The 15,983-nt window shown below is 43.3% G+C and overlaps 1 long non-coding RNA gene across 3 annotated transcripts in view; it reads right to left on the bottom strand.

The window, feature by feature from the left end:
* Positions 1-15,983, bottom strand: part of LOC132207720 (uncharacterized) — a 55,513-nt gene that overhangs the window by 22,164 nt on the left and 17,366 nt on the right. For all 3 annotated transcript variants that reach the window (XR_009443747.1, XR_009443745.1, XR_009443746.1), the window contains exons 3-4: positions 14,772-14,830; positions 5,065-5,150 (exon numbers count right to left, since the gene is read on the bottom strand). This is a non-coding gene — a long non-coding RNA (uncharacterized LOC132207720). The remainder of the gene's footprint in view (positions 1-5,064; positions 5,151-14,771; positions 14,831-15,983) is intronic.

The following is a 15,983-nucleotide window of genomic DNA, read 5'->3' as shown; positions in this document are numbered from 1 at the left end:
GGAGATATCTGGGCCGCTGGCAGCAATTTTCAAACCCTTGTCAATCACACGTGAAGTAATGAAACACTATTAACATTGTCCCACTATTAACAAACGGAGAGAGGAACAGACCAGGAAATTAAAGGCCAGTCAGAATAATCTCAGCACTGGTGAAGCTATAAAGAGGCATTCTTAGGGGTAGAATGTACTTGCAAGAAATAATCAGGGATAAACACTATGGATTTGTTAAGATGAGGTCACATTATGCATTTGATGTGGGCTTAGTAAAGTCCCCCTTGGCAGATTGAGCAAGAAAACAACAGCCATGGGATCAAAGGCAAAGAGGCACACTGGAGCCAAAACTGGCTGTGGCAGAGAGCACAGGGTGATTGATGGTAGAGGGATATCTATTTGACAGGATGTTTGCTTTGAGTGGGGTTGTGCAGGGCTTTCCACAAGGACCCTTGAAATTTGTCAAGTTAATTCATCATTTGGGCTTAAACACAGGATGTATGACTGTATTGCTAGCGAATGGCTAATTTAGTGAGGAGGATATCGATGGAATGGCCATGTAAATAACAGCCATGGGATCAAAGGCAAAGTGGCACACTGGATCCAAAATTGGTTGACAGACAGGAAGAATAAACTTCAGGAGGAGATCAACAGACTGGTCAGCTGAGCACAGCAATTGAACTCAACCAGGAAAAGTGTGAGCTAATGAACTTGGGAGGGCGAACAACGCAAGGGATCACACTATGAAGGGTGTAATCCTGGAGATGACTGAAAAAACCAGCTGCCTGGGCTGGGGGTTGTCATGGAATCATATAGTACAGAAGAGGTCCTACAGCCCACTAAGGCTGTACCTCTAAAAATACACTGCAACATATACTAGTCCCATTTTTACACACGAGACCATTCTCTTAAATATTACGACATGTCAACTGCTCATCCAAGTACTTTTCAAAGGTTGTGAGGTTTCCTGTTTCAACTTCCCGCCCAGGCAATGCGCTCCAGACCTTCACCACACTCTGGATGAAAACGATTTTCCTCAAACCTCCTCAATATTCCCGTCTTTCTCTTTAAAATTATGCTCTATTGTTATTGATGCTTTAACTAAGGGGAACAATGCTTTCTATTCAACCCATCTATACCTCTCATAATCTTATATGCCTCTGTCAGGACCTCCATTCACCCACCAAACCTTCTCTGCTTCACAGAAAATAATGTGAATTTTTCCAGTCTTTCTTCACAGCTAAAATGCTCCAACACATGCAACATCCTTTTCATTCCCTCCAGTGCAATTACATCCTTCCTAATGGGTGGTGACCAAAATGCCACACACGACTGCAGCTGTGGCCTAACCAAACTTTTAAACAACTCCAAAGTGACCTTCCCACTCTTACAATTTATGCCACAATTGATAAAGGGAGGTGTCCCATATGTCTTTGTAACAACCCTTACTAGCCTGACCTGACCCCTTCAGGAATTCATGAACAAGCACTCCAGGGTCCCTTTTCTCCTCTAAGCTTCCCAGTGTCCTGCTATGCATTAGAGTGAGATTTTATTATCACATGCATTCAATACAGTGTACAAGAGTACAAAGAAAAGAGTACAAAGTTGCCTTAGACGGTGCCATCTCAGGTACAAAGTACCTTGGTACGCAATTTTAGTTGCAGAAGTAGAAAATTTATCCATCCTTCTTTACTCAGAGTCGTAGGGGAGTGGAATGCAATGCCGGAGAGGGGAGTGGAGTCAGCCTCAATAGGGGCATTTCATCGGCTATTAGACAAGCACATGGATGATAGTATAAAGTAGGGGCGGAGGTTAGATTGACCACAGGATTAGGGTAAAAGTTCGGCACAACATCGTGGGCTGAAGGGCCTGTACTGTGCTGTACCGTTCAATGCTCCATGTGATAAAAATAAATGAATAAGTTAAAATGTTCAGCACTACAGTCTTCTTAGTATAACAGTAGAAGAATAAAAACAAAAGTTTAAAAAGTCAAACATCACTCTCCACTGGAGTCGTACCTGAGGACTGGAGAGAGGCAAATGTAATTCCTCTCTTCAAGAAAGGAAATAGGGAAATCCCCGGCAATTACAGACCAGTAAGTCTCACGTCTGTCGTCTGCAAGGTGTGAGAAAGGATTCTGAGGGATAGGATTTACGACCATCTGGAAGAGCATGGCTTGATCAAATACAGTCAACACGGCTTTGTGAGGGGTAGGTCATGTCTCACAAAACTTAGAGTTTTTTGAGGATGTGACTAGAAAAGTTGATGAGGGTCGAGCTGTCGATGTGATGTATATGGACTTCAGCAAGGCATTTGATAAGGTTCCCCATGGTAGGCTCATTCAGAAGGTCAGGAGGAATGGGATACAGGGGAACTTAGCTGCTTGGATACAGAATTGGCTGGCCAACAGAAGACAGCGAGTGGTAGTAGAAGGAAAATATTCTGCCTGGAAGTCAGTGGTGAGTGGGGTTCCACAGGGCTCTGTCCTTGGGCCTCTACTGTTTGTAATTTTTATTAATGACTTGGATGAGGGGATTGAAGGATGGGTCAGCAAGTTTGCAGACGACACAAAGGTCGGAGGTGTCGTTGACAGTGTAGAGGGCTGTTGTAGGCTGCAGCGGGACATTGAAGGATGCAGAGATGGGCTGAGAGGTGACAGATGGAGTTCAACCTGGATAAATGCGAGGTGATGCATTTTGGAAGGTCGAATTTGAAAGCTGAGTACAGGATTAAGGATAGGATTCTTGGCAGTGTGGAGGAACAGAGGGATCTTGGTGTGCAGATACATAGATCCCTTAAAATGGCCACCCAAGTGGACAGGGTTGTTAAGAAAGCATATGGTGTTTTGGCTTTCATTAACAGGGAGATTGAGTTTAAGAGTCATGAGATCTTGTTGCAGCTCTATAAAACTTTGGTTAGACCGCACTTGGAATACTGCATCCAGTTCTGGGCGCCCTATTATAGGAAAGATGTGGATGCTTTGGAGAGGGTTCAGAAGAGGTTTACCAGGATGCTGCCTGGACTGGAGGGCTTATCTTATGAAGAGAGGTTGACTGAGCTTGGTCTCTTTTCATTGGAGAAAAGGAGGAGGAGAGGGGACCTAATTGAGGTATACAAGATAATGAGAGGCATAGATAGAGTTGATAGCCAGAGACTATTTCCCAGGGCAGAAATGGCTAGCATGAGGGGTCATAGTTTTAAGCTGGTTGGTGGAAAGTATAGAGGGGATGTCAGAGGCGGGTTCTTTACACAGAGAGTTGTGAGAGCATGGAATGCGTTGCCAGCAGCAGTTGTGGAAGCAAGGTCATTGGGGTCATTTAAGAGACTGCTGGACATGCATATGGTCACAGAAATTTGAGGGTGCATACATGAGGATCAATGGTCGGCACAACATTGTGGGCTGAAGGGCCTGTTCTGTGCTGTACTGTTCTGTTCTGTTCTATGTTCTATTACAGTCCTTTCCTAAGCCACGAGTTTGCAGACACTCTGAACGAGGCTTCCCCCGTGATGGTTTGTATTCGCTGCGCTGGGCTAAAACCCGCCCATCCTTGCCAGTGGACTTCACTGCTGACTGCTGTAGCTGACCTCCATCGGGCACGACAGGCTTTGCCACATTAAGTACTCTCTTATCTTATTCCTTCTTCAGGCTATATCAATCTGCCACTGACCTGCCCATCTGACTGATGACAAGATTGGAGCAGACAAGGGGACCTGGTAAAAAGGTGTTTAAGATTTTGAAGGGCATAGAAAGGATAACTGGAAGCTGCTTTTTCCATTAGTTGACATGAACTCACTGACTGAAAGTGTGGCTGATTCATAAAGTGTCTGAATATTTAAGCAGTATTTAGATATTCACTTGTGTTGCCGTAGGCTCCAGGGCTATGGGTCAAACAATCAAAAAGGAAATCAATGCCATGTGAGTTCAATGTAGACAGATCTTTGTTGAGTAGTGCAGTAACGACAGACCGCACGGCCTCCTCCTGTGCAACAAACATCCATGACTCTACAATTACACAGCTTTTCTTTGAGGCATTTCTCCACTTGACTGATTCTTTGTAAATGCAAGGCCGACAAAATAAATCCTTTTATTAAAAGCTTCCATCTCACTGAGAAAGCTTCAGGCCAATTTGATAATCTGCTCTGAAAATTCTGCTCATATTTTGATAGTTATGAAAAATTCTACTATCAGGGCTGTCACAATCCACAACATTCTAAATCAATCAACAATATTCCAGAAAGATGATCATTTGCCTATACAACAAATTTTAACTGATGTTTTTAAAAAATAGAGAAATAAATCTAGATCTGTCAAAAACTAATCAGTTCTTCCTTGGACCATACCTGTACAGACCAGGTTTCAATGAAATATGCCCATTAGTTGTGAGATACATTGTTGACAACAGAACATCAAATGGGGAAAAACATGACCTCACATTAAGTGTTATCACTGCTGCAAGTGAGCAGTAGAGTCATACAGCACTTCTGAATATTTTCCAAGTATTCTAATGATGAAAACATTATTGGTAACAAAAACAGCTGCTAAGATGGTGTCGTTGAGAAGCAATGGCATCATACAGATGTAGTGCATCATTTATCCAGCAGGAATGCACTGTGCAGATTCTGCAAAGACCACGCTATAACTTAACATTAATAGTGGCAGTGACTAAATAGAGAAATATACTAAGACAGCAAACCTTTTGTTAAACAGTACCCGTGGTACCAGGAATGGGCTGAATAATCAAAAATTCCAGTTGATCAATAGGTCCACACACACAAAAAACACACACTCAAGAACAGGAACATAATGCATGGGATATACACATTACTGTTCTCCTTCATTTACAGCATAAATAACTTCAGTAATGATGCAACTTCGCCTTAACTCAAACTTACTGGCAGGGAGCCTTCTCACTTGCACCCTCACCAGACATCACAGAGATTATGAGAATACAGTAAACATCTGGTGTGTAATTTTTGTCAGTTTATTGAGTGGGCTAGTTTGTTAAACAAAGTTTACGTACAGTTAAATCTACAGTTTACATGTGTATCAGCAATGATAGATTTAGTACTTACACTTGTATTTTTTCCTCCAGATGACCCTTGGACAGACACATCAAGCCAATTTTCAAAGAAACACTCTGATTCTTCCACTCCTACCCCTGGAAAAGGAAATTGCAGAATGTCACTGACTGACTTTACTTATTTGAATACAGCATAAGATACATAGAACATAGAACAGTACAGGCCCTTCAGCCCATGATGCTGTGCTGAACTTTTACCCTAAACCTCAGGTCTATCTAACCTCCACCCCTATCTTGTATTATCACCCATATGCCTGTCAAATAGTCACTTAAATGCCCCTAATGAGGTTGACTCCACAACCCACTCCAGCTGAAACAAAGATCTCTTTGAATTGTCATTTGTCAGACATGTATTGAATCAAAAAACAAATTTCTCACTTCCACAGATTTCTACAGCATGTTAATATGATTTGTGAAAGTTAATATTTCACCCTTTTATTTTACAAATACAACTTTAAACAAAATGCTACTGTAAAGAACTTGTATGCTGGTATTTGTGCATATGCCATTTCAGTTTTGTGATCTGTTTCTATGCAACGAGTGATAAATACTTCGATTAAAACGGTTGAGAGCAGTATATGTGAGATTTAATACCATGCTTTATCTGCAGATAGTCCATCTGCAGGTAGTTATTCATGAGACTCAACTAACATCATGTCTCAGAGGAGCTTGTGACCTCTGGGTTAGGTACCGTTTGACCGTTGCCTACTGGTCACTAGTTGAGACGAAAGAGAACTACTAGCTGCTATCCATTTTCAACAAGTGATCACGATAATCTACCTGCATTTCAACGTCCCGTCAACATTCAAGAATAATAAAATGTGAGGCTGGATGAACACAGCAGGCCCAGCAGCATCTCAGGAGCACAAAAGCTGACGTTTTGGGCCTAGACCCTTCATCAGAGAGGGGGATGGGGTGAGGGTTCTGGAATAAATAGGGAGAGAGGGCGAGGCGGACCGAAGATGGAGAGAAAAGAAGATAGTTTGTGGAGAGGAGAGTATCGGTGGGGAGGTAGGGAGGGGATAGGTCAGTCCAGGGAAGACGGGCAGGTCAAGGAGGTGGCATGAGGTTAGTGGGTAGGAGATGGAGGTGCAGCTTGGGGTGGGAGGAAGGGATGGGTGAGAGGAAGAACAGGTTAGGGAGGCAGAGACAGGTTGGACTGGTTTTGGGATGCAGTGGGTGGAGCGGAAGAGCTGGGCTGGTTGTGTGGTGCAGTGGGGGGAGGGGACGAACTGGGCTGGTTTTAGGATGCGGTGGGGGAAGGGGAGATTTTGAAGCTGGTGAAGTCCACATTGATACCATTGGGCTGCAGGGTTCCCAAGCTGAATATGAGTTGCTGTTCCTGCAACCTTCGGGTGGCATCATTGTGGCATTCAAGAATTGTTGCTCGAAGAGGCTTCTGTGTAACAAGTAGGAGTAGAATCAAGATCAACCATGTTGTTTTCCCAATGTGAAGCAGCTGCCAACACCATATATATGGGACCATCTTAATCATTCTTCTACAATTAACTTTTACAACAGACAACAGGTGCAGGAGTAGGCCATTTGGCCCTTCAAGCCAGCACCACCATTCATTATAATCATGACTGATCATCCACAATCCGTATCCTGTCCCTGCCTTATCCCCATAACCCTTGATTCCACTATCTTGAAGAGATCGATCCATCTTTTTCTTCAAACGATCCAGAGACTTGTCCTCCACAGCCTTCTGGGGCAGAGCATTCCATATATCCACCACTCTCTGAGTGAAGAAGGTTTTCCTCAACTCTGTTCTAAATGGCCTACCCCTTATTTTTAAACAGAACCTCTGGTTCTGGACTCACCCATCAGCGGAAACATGCTTCCTGCCTCCAGAGTGTCCAATCCTTTAATAATCTTCTGCATCTCAATCAGACCCCCTCTCATCCTTCTAAGCTAGGTCCCTGTACAGCTGCAGAAGGACGTCTTTGCTCCTATACTCAATTCCTCTTGTTATGAAGGCCAGCATGCCATTGGCTTTCTTCACTGTCTGCTGTACCTGCATGCTTGCTTTCATTGACTAATGTACAAGAACACCAAGATCACATTGTACTTCCCCTTTACCAACTTGACTCCATTGAGATAGTAATCTGCTTTCCTGTTCTTGCTACCAAAAAAGTGGATAACCACACATTTATTAACATTAAACTGCATCTGTCAGCCATCCGTCCACTCACCAAGCCAATCCAAGTCATCCTGTATTCTCATAACATACTCCTCACATTTCACACTACCACCCAGCTTTGTGTCATTGGAAAATTTGCTAAGATTACTTTTAATGCCTTCATCTCTATCATTAATGGATATTGTAAACAGCTGTGGTCCCAGCACCGAACCTTGTGGTACCCCACTGGCCACTGCCTGCCATTCCGAAAGGGACCCATTCATCACGACTCTTTGTTTCCTGTCAGCCAGCCAATTTATAATCCAAGTCAGTATTTTGCCCCCAATAACATGTGCCCTGACTTTGCTCACTAGTCTCCAATGTGGGACTTTATCAAAGGCTTTCTTAAAGTCCAGGTTCACTACATCCACTGGTTCTCCCTTGTCTATCTTCATAGTTACACACTCAAAAGATTCCAGAAGATTCGTCAAGCACAATTTCCCCTTTGTAAATCCATGCTGACTCTGACCTATCCTGTTACGGCTATCCAAATGAGTTGTAATTTCATCTTTTATAATTCACTCCAGCATCGTTCCCACTACTGACATCAGTCTAACCGGTCTACAATTTCCTGTTTTCTCTCTCCCTCTTGGACTCACCCATCAGCAGAAAAATGCTTCCTGCCTCCACAGTGTCCAATCCATTCATAATCCTATCCGTCTAAATCAGATCCCCTCTCATCCTTCTAAACTCGAGAGGACACAAGCCCAGTCGCTCCAATCTTTCAACATATGATAGTCCCGCCATTCCGGGAATTGACCTTGTGAACCTACGCTGCACTCCCTCAATAGCAAGAATGTCATTCCTCAAATTGGGAGACCAAAACTGCACACAGTATTCCAGGTGTGGTCTCACCAGGGCCCTGTACAGCTGCAGAAGGACCACTTTGCTCTTATACTCAATTCCTCTGATCTGATTGAGGCATAGAAAATTATGACAGGCACAGGCAGAACACATTGTGAGAATCCTTTCCCCAGGGCACATGTGTCTAAGACCAGATGGCACAAGTTTAAGGTGAGGATGAAACCAGATGGCACAAGTTTAAGGTGAGGAAGTCTGAGGAAAAGCTTTTTCATGTCAAAACTGGTAGACGTATGGAGCACGCTGCCTGAGAGGGCAGTAGAGGCAGGTATTCTCAACATTTAAAAAGCATCTGGGATGAGCATTTAAAATGCTAGGTCAAAGTAGGCTCTGGACCAAGTGTAGATAAATGAGATTAGTGCAGTTTGGTGTTTGTTGGTAGGCATAGATATGGTGTTTCTATGCTGTATGACTCTACGAGATTGACGGTCACAAAATTTTATTCAACATCTGGCCGTTTATTCCTTGACATTAACTGGATGATGTTCATATTGTGCGCATTATACACGTCATTCTCCAGCACTAACATTTGTAACCGTGAAGAGCATTGCAATCAGAGTGTCGAGATGTCTACATGATCCTGTACAGATCTGACCAAATGGAATCAAAAGTATATCAGTTTCAATTTTATGATTTAAAACAAAAGTCGCTAAAACTTTTAACTACTTTATTTCTTTCACTGAAATGAAATTAGAACACACTGAAACTTTATGTCAACAATGCCAGGGTTGGTTTTAATCAGTCGACAATCTTCACATTTACTTAACTGATCATACATATATCAAAATCCAATATGCAGGAAGCAGTTTAATGCACCTTAGGACAATCTAAACGTACTACATTAAAGTGTAAATCATACATACGTATCAAAGACGTTCAGCAGCCAGTTCAGATACATGTCGACACAGAGTGGCACATTGACCTAGTCTTTGTGTTTTTGTTCCAAACCATCAATAATGGTCGTTGAACAGTTGATTACTTCAGTCACATTTAGAAGTTGCTCGTTTTGTGTCAATTTGTGTTGATCGAAGACACATTGTGCTGTGTGCAACTCCAACAGATCCACGACAAAGGAGGAAGAAAACTAACTTCGATTACAGTTTTAACTTATTGGATCTATTAAATAAAATTAATTCCTTTATTTGGCCTAGAAATAAATACAATGATTCACAAAAGTACTCTGGAATGATGGAAACAGGCCATTTCCTTCTCAAATGCAAAATGTCAAATCTAACTAGGGAACCGTCAGTGATGCTGGTCATATTCTGTTGTTTGCTTCAGTAATTTCTGTGGAACAATGGTGGAGGAACAGTAGCTTTATATGTTATGGAGCCCTCCTTGATATTTATGAAGCAGCACTCAGAACAATTTAACCTAAAACATCGATCTCTTTCAACCGGCGTGCATTCTCATTACATCCAAATCCAAAGTACAATCTAATTGGCTCTTCACTCGTTTCAAACAGTGGATCTTACAACCCCTATTTCACTTCGGGTTATCAGCATTCTTTTAAATCACACTATGTCGTAGCTATTAAGTGTATTAATGACACGTTCTTGTTAATTTTAAAAAGGTGCTCTGTTACCTAGGTTTTGAACTAGATTTCTCTTGTAATTTTGCTATTTTGCCATACATATGGTATGTTCTACAGTGTCTACCAAAAACAATTAGTAGTTAAGCAAGTATCAATTCAATGTTAGTTCACAAGATGCCAACAAAATCTGGCAAACATTGTCAAAACATCGAATGCCAGGCAGAAACATTCACTGCTTTAAAAAAAAATTCCTCTTTACATCCCCCTACATCTTTTCCCCAAAACATGAATGCATTCCCTTCTCCTTGTAACATCATCCATTAGCCATGGGAACACAGCTTTTCCACGTTTATCTTATCCCAACCTATCGTAATCCCTAATGTCTCGATTAACTACTTATTAATCCCCTGTACTCCAATGAAAACAGCATTAGCTAAATTTGATGATAAAATGTCACATTCTTAAAACAAGTTGGGTAAATTTCATTATTATTATTCAAGACTACCAAAATTATTAGTCTTGAAGTTAAGTCACCAGATTTGGCTGCATCATTCCAGTCCTATTTCAAGGCTCAGGATAACTTCTTATGAGCTCGATTATACAGCCCCATCCCACAGATACGAAGGTGGGAAGAACACACAAAATCTGGAGGGCACTGTGCGTACATGTGTGAAAGTTCTGGGGAACTGTCAAGCAGCCTGCCTATCCTTTGACCTCCTGAGACTAATTGATGGCAATTTAAGGGATCCCCTCTATTGTGTCAGGAGATAGATGTCAATCAGAAAGCTTTACATGCACAATCCAGTCTAGAAAAAGTGAGTTGGTAGGGGAACATCGTTCACAGGCCCCTTGGCCTGATCCTAGGCATTTCATGCCCTTAAACTCTCATCCAACCTTTTAAAAACCCCTAACAAACCTCGACCACTCCGCACCTCTAGTCGGGGACCCGCCATCCAGCCATCAGCAACTTCAGACTCTGCTGGGCTCTAAGTGGCCAGGAGTTCTACAAGGTAGAACTTCCATCCAAGAGGGTGCCCGCTGTCCTGCCTCCAGCCATTTAATGCTGCAGGGCAGCTGTGAAGAGCATGGGCAGGCTCACATTTGGCATTTCAAGTGGGAGAGACCTGAGCAGGAGCGGAGGCAACAGCACCATGTCGAGTACTATTTATCAGACCAAAAATTTCATATTCTAAGCATTCTCTCCAATGTTCTGCCAATTCAACAGTCAGTGCCCAAGGTTAGTAGAAAACCAGAAATAAGGAAAGATTTCAAAGCCGAGAAATAGAAAAGAAACAGACAATAAGAGCTTATTTAAACAAATGAAGGAAGAGGTCAAAGTGAAAGCAGATCCCTTAAAGAATGGAGGCGGCAAAAATAATAATGGGGAATCAGGAAATAGCAAATGAGACAAACAAATACTTTATACCAGTCTGCACAGCAAAAGACACAAATAGCATCTCAAAATTACTTAATTAACAAGGGGCAAAAAGAAGACAGGAAATATCACCAGAGAAGAGGTGCTAGGGAAACTAATGGGGCTAAAGGTCAATAGGTATCCTGGACGCGATGTACTCTGTGCTAGTAAATTAAAAGATGTAGCTAGTGCAGCCTTACTTGGAATACTGCGTGCATTTCTGGTCACCCCATTACAGGAAGGATGTAGAAGCATTGGAAAAGGTTCAGAGGAGATTTACCAGGATGTTGCCTGCTCTGCAGCGAAGGTCTGAGGAAGAAAGGCTGAGGGTCTTGGGTCTGTTCTCATTGGAGAGAAGGAGGTTCAGAGGGGATTTAATAGAGACATACAAGATGATCAGTGGACTAGATAGTGTGGACAGTGAGAGTCTTTTTCTGAGGATGATGGCATCAGCTTGTCCGAGGGGGCAGAGCTACGCATTGAGGGATAATAGATTTGAGATAGATGTCAAAGGCAGGTTCTTTAGTTGGAGAGCGGTAAGGATCGCCCTGCCTGCTGATGTAGTTCACTCAGCCACATTGGGGGCATTTAAACAGTCCTTGGATAAGCATATGGATGATGATGGGATAGTGTTGGGGGATGGGTTAAGATTAGTTCACAGGTCGGCGCAACATCGAGGGCCAAAGGAACACTGGCTTTGTGTCCCAGAAATAGGTCCAGCATTGCACTGTCCCTTACAAGCTCATCTCCATGTTCATGTAAAATAATCTATCAAATGTATTTAAAGAATTATTTCCCAAGTCAAACTTTTATCTAATCTCAATTAATGTTGTGCAGTTGAAATCCCAGAATATAATTATTATTTTATTAGCTTCTCACCCCTCAGTGAATTCCCTGCTCTTCAACTGCCCACTGCTTGCAAGGCCGATAGCTTAAATTCCTCACAACATTAGCAAACCCTTGTGCAAGGATTTTGGTTCCTTTCTGCTTCAGCTGCAGACCAGCCCACTTGTAGAGGACATACCATCCTCACAAATTCTCCTTCAGATCCAGGAGTCTAAATCCCTCCCCAAACACAAACACTTGAGCCAAGCATTCATCTGTTTTCTTCCCCTTTTTCTTGCCTTCTCAGCATGTGGCACCAGGAATAATCCAGAGATTACAACTTTACAGGTCCTGCTATTTAATCCACTGCCTAGCTCTCAGAACGCTTGGTGCAAGCGTTACCCCAAACCAAATCACTCATCTTACCAATGTGTACATCGAGCTGTGTCTTACGGTCCTCCTCCTTCAGGATCCCCTTAATGACATTGTTGACCTGGTTAATATGCCACAATGGAGTCACAGGTACGACTGTGAAAAATCTGGTCCACCCAGATCGTTGCAATGGGCAAAAAAGCACACCATTTGTCTCTACTTGCCAGGGGGCTAAGGCAGTTTGGTGTGTCCACAAGGACAACTTTCATTGATGTACCAGAGAAAGCATCCTATCTGGATGCATATCACAGCATGGTTCCTCTAGCTGAACAATCCCTATTTATTATGGCTCTTGCCTTTCTTCTTCCAGGCAGAATTGGAGAGAGCGAGCGCGCGACAGACAGAGCGAGAGAGATGGGCAATGAGGGAGAGAGAGACAGACAGACAGACAGAATGGGCGACAGAATGTGAGTGTGAGCACGTCTGCATCAGACAGTGAGAGAGATGTTGCTGAGGTGGAGATAGTTGAGAGTGTTGATCACCAACGATCTCTCCTGGTCCACCCAGATCGTCACAATGGGCAAAAAAGCACACCAATGTCTCTATTTCCCCAAGAGGCTAAGGCAATTCAGTGTGTCCACAAGGACAACAATTATTGATGTACCATAGAAAGCAACCTATCACAGCATGGTTTGGCAACAGCTCTTCCTCAGGTCATAAGAAACTACAGAGTCGTGAACACAGCATAGTCCATTATGCAAACCAGCCTTCCATTCATTGATTCCACCTGTATTTCCCACTGCCTCGGGAAACCCACTGACAAAATCAAAAGCCCTTCTCACCCAACAATTACACTCTCTTCTACCTTTGACTGAAGGGAAGATGTAAAAAAGTTTGTATACATGTGTGAAAAGATTCAAGAACTGCATCTTCACCGCTGTTCTTGGGGATCTGAATAGAACACTTAAAATTTTAAATCTAGAACATAGAACATAGAACAGTACAGCACAGAACAGGCCCTTTGGATCGAACTTGGATCTCGCTCTCAGTGACAGCTACAGAGAAGATGCACAATGTACCATTTCACGAATGCACTTTGTATGGTATGATCTGTCTGTACTGCATGCATAAGAAAACTTCTCAGTCTACCAAAGCACAAGTGACAATGATGACTCAAATCAAATTGACTGTGTGCGAGAGAGAGGTGAGCATATGATTGTGTTCAAGAGTGCAAAGATGGTGCATGAAAGTGTGAGTGTGCGCACGACAGAATGTGTGTGCCAGTGTCTGTGCTTGAGAGTGTGTGAAAAGAATTAGCACAAGGAGGGAGTGTTACAAGCATGCATGAGGCTGTGAGAGTGTCTGTGAGAGCGAGTGATTTTGAGAGCAAGCAAATTTGCAAGCATAAGTGTGTGAGGGAGAGATTTGTCGGGGGGGGGGTGTGTGTCTGTGTGTACTTGAGAGTATGAGCATTGGCAAAAGATCCTGCGACAGTGCATGCAAGTATGCCATAGCATGTGTGCAAGACCGTGCTTGACTGTGTGACAGTACGGAGTATGAATGAGTGAGAATGTGACAGAATGTGTGAGTGAGAGACTGTGTTCCTGGTTCTGTGTGTGTATGGATAGTATGTTTGAGCATGAGGGATAGGATATGCATGTGCAACACAGTGTGACTGTGAACTTCTGTTTGTGCCTGTGAGTCAAGTGATGGGGGATAACAGGGAGAGGAGAGATAATGACAGGGAGAGAGAGAGAGAGAGAGAGAGAGAGAGAGAGAGAGAGAGAGAGAAAGAGAGTGCATGAGAGAGAGATGAGATGAGGAATAAGAAATGATGAGTGGTCAATACCTGGAGGAAAAAAAGAACCGTGTGTGAGCATTAAGAGAAGCCGCTGGCTGTAATATGGAGGCTATTGTTTTACTGATTGTACGAAACGAAAAGCAAGTGTCACCTCTTGGTGTTAGGGGACAGGAGATGCGCATTAGAGAAGGAGATATAGTCAGCCTTGTTAGAGACAGCAGACACGTTGCAAATGCATAGAAACTGAAATTAAAGCTTTCTTGTCAATGTGTAAAGAGGTGAGACAAATATGACCGGCTAATTTTGTACCTTTGCGCTCAGTAAAATGATAGAATCATGATTCAGGGAATCCTTACAATGTGGAAACAGGTCCGTCAGCCCAACATGTCCACACTGCCCGTCAAAGCTTTCCACCCAGACCCATCCACCTATAACTCACCTAACCTACACATCACTGAACACCTTGGGAAATTTAGCATGGCCAATCCACCTAACTTGCACATCTTTTCACCGTGGGAGGAAACTCGAGCACCCGGAGAAAACCCATGCAGACACATGGACAATGTGCAAACTCCACACAGACAGTGACCTAAGGGCAGAATTGAACCCAAGTTGTTGGTGCCATGAGGCAGCAGTGTTAACCAGAGCCCCTGTGCTCCTTATTATGCTCATTAAGCTGCAAGCATTTTTTTTTAAGAAAGTAAACTTACCATCGTCACAGGATGCGAGTGCTTTCAATTTCTGTCAGCTTGGAGAACTTTATCCGCATCTGCAAGGGCAAGGTGATGGCAATGGTGTGAGACTGGTTAATATTCTGCAGCTCGCCGTGCAAAAAATTAACAGCATCTCCAATGCTTTTTACCTCGGGGCATAACAGAAAGACAAGAACATGAAAAAATCCTGAAATCTTCCTCCAATTTCAATCTCAGTTGGACCATCCCTTCATCAAAAGCCACAACCAAACTGAACAGTAACTTGGTTCACTCCAAATCAACTATAACACTAATTTCCAAAACTCAATGTCCTGTTTTTCGAAGATATCTGCATGTTCCATGTAAAATCATGTATTTTCCACTGCCTACCAGGCCAATCATTTGTTCACTATGATCTCTGTCTCTCTCTCTCTCTCTCTCTCTGTATCTTGCCCTCTTTGATTTCTGTAATTCACGCCCTCCCTACCCTCAGCTACCTGTGCTCATATGCTCGAGGCTTCTCCAATTTTCTGATGTTCGTGCTAATGCTTTAAGTTCCCCGCACTGAATGTCAGCAATTTTTTTCAAAAGCCTCAATGACTACTGCCCAGTGTCTCTGACATCCATATTTATAAATATGAAGTGCTTTGAGAGGTTGGTCATGGGCCACATCAACTCCAGCCTCCCACATTACCTTGATCCACTGCAATTCACCTACTGATGCAGCAGATCCATGGCAGATGCCCTCTCCTTGGCTTTACACACATCTCTGGAACGTCCAGATAACAAGGGCATCTACGTCAAGCTCCTACTTATTGAGCACATCTCCACCTTCAACACCATAATTCCATCTGCCCATCCTGGGCCTCCTGCAGTGCCACAACAATGCCACTCAAAGGTTGCAGGAACAGTACCACTTATTTTGCTTGGGAACCCTGCAGCCTAATTGTACCAGTGTGGACTTCACAAGCTTCAAAATTTCCCCTCCCCACCTACATCCCAAAACCAGCGCAGCTCATCCCCACCTCCCTAACCTGTCATTCCTCCCACCTATCCATTCTCCCACCTCAAGCCCTACCCCCATCTCCTACCTACCAGCCTCAGCTCCACCCCCTTGGCCTGGTCGTCCTCCCTGGACTGACCGATCCCCTCCCTAACTGCCCACATACACTCATCATTACTGGCTCTATCCGCCGCCTCTTTAACCTGTCTGTCTCCTCTTGACCTACC

Source organism: Stegostoma tigrinum, unplaced genomic scaffold, assembly GCF_030684315.1.
Source record: "Stegostoma tigrinum isolate sSteTig4 unplaced genomic scaffold, sSteTig4.hap1 scaffold_133, whole genome shotgun sequence".
Lineage (NCBI taxonomy): Eukaryota > Metazoa > Chordata > Chondrichthyes > Orectolobiformes > Stegostomatidae > Stegostoma > Stegostoma tigrinum.
Note: the sequence above shows the minus strand (reverse complement) of the source record. Positions and strands in the feature narration are given on the sequence as shown.